Genomic DNA, 484 nt, shown 5'->3' on the forward strand with positions numbered 1-484 from the left:
CAAAGCAGGCGAGTGAATAATTAATCCCAGGCAGATGCTGCAATTAATCAGCGGCTGGAGCAGCTCAACGGCGGAGTCCCCGCATCCGAAGGCAAAGTTTGGGGGGAGCGGGGCCGGGGTTCACCCGCTGCCCCCCTGCGGCGGCTGGAAGCGGGGGGACCGGGCCATAAGCAAGCAAAGGAGGGGGATCCCCGCTTCCTCTGCTCCCTCCGTCGGATTAAAGCGGGGGGTGCACCCCCTCCTGCTCGCAAATGAAACTAAAGAGGGGTGCAGGAGGGTTGGAGGAAGCGGCAGGGTTGGGGGCTCTGCCCCTTGCCCCCTCTCCGGCCCCCCCCCCTCCCGCAGCCCGGGCCGTGCCCGTCGCCGGGGGGGCCCCGCCGCCGGGCGCTCCAGTGGCCGCTCGCCCGGCCGGAGCCGCATCGGGCTCCGGTGGGTGCCAGCGAGGGGAGGGCGGCAGGGGGAGGTGCCTTCCTCCTCCTCCTAC

This window comes from Strigops habroptila (assembly GCF_004027225.2).
Source record: "Strigops habroptila isolate Jane chromosome 13 unlocalized genomic scaffold, bStrHab1.2.pri S16, whole genome shotgun sequence".
Classification (NCBI taxonomy): Eukaryota; Metazoa; Chordata; class Aves; order Psittaciformes; family Psittacidae; genus Strigops; species Strigops habroptila.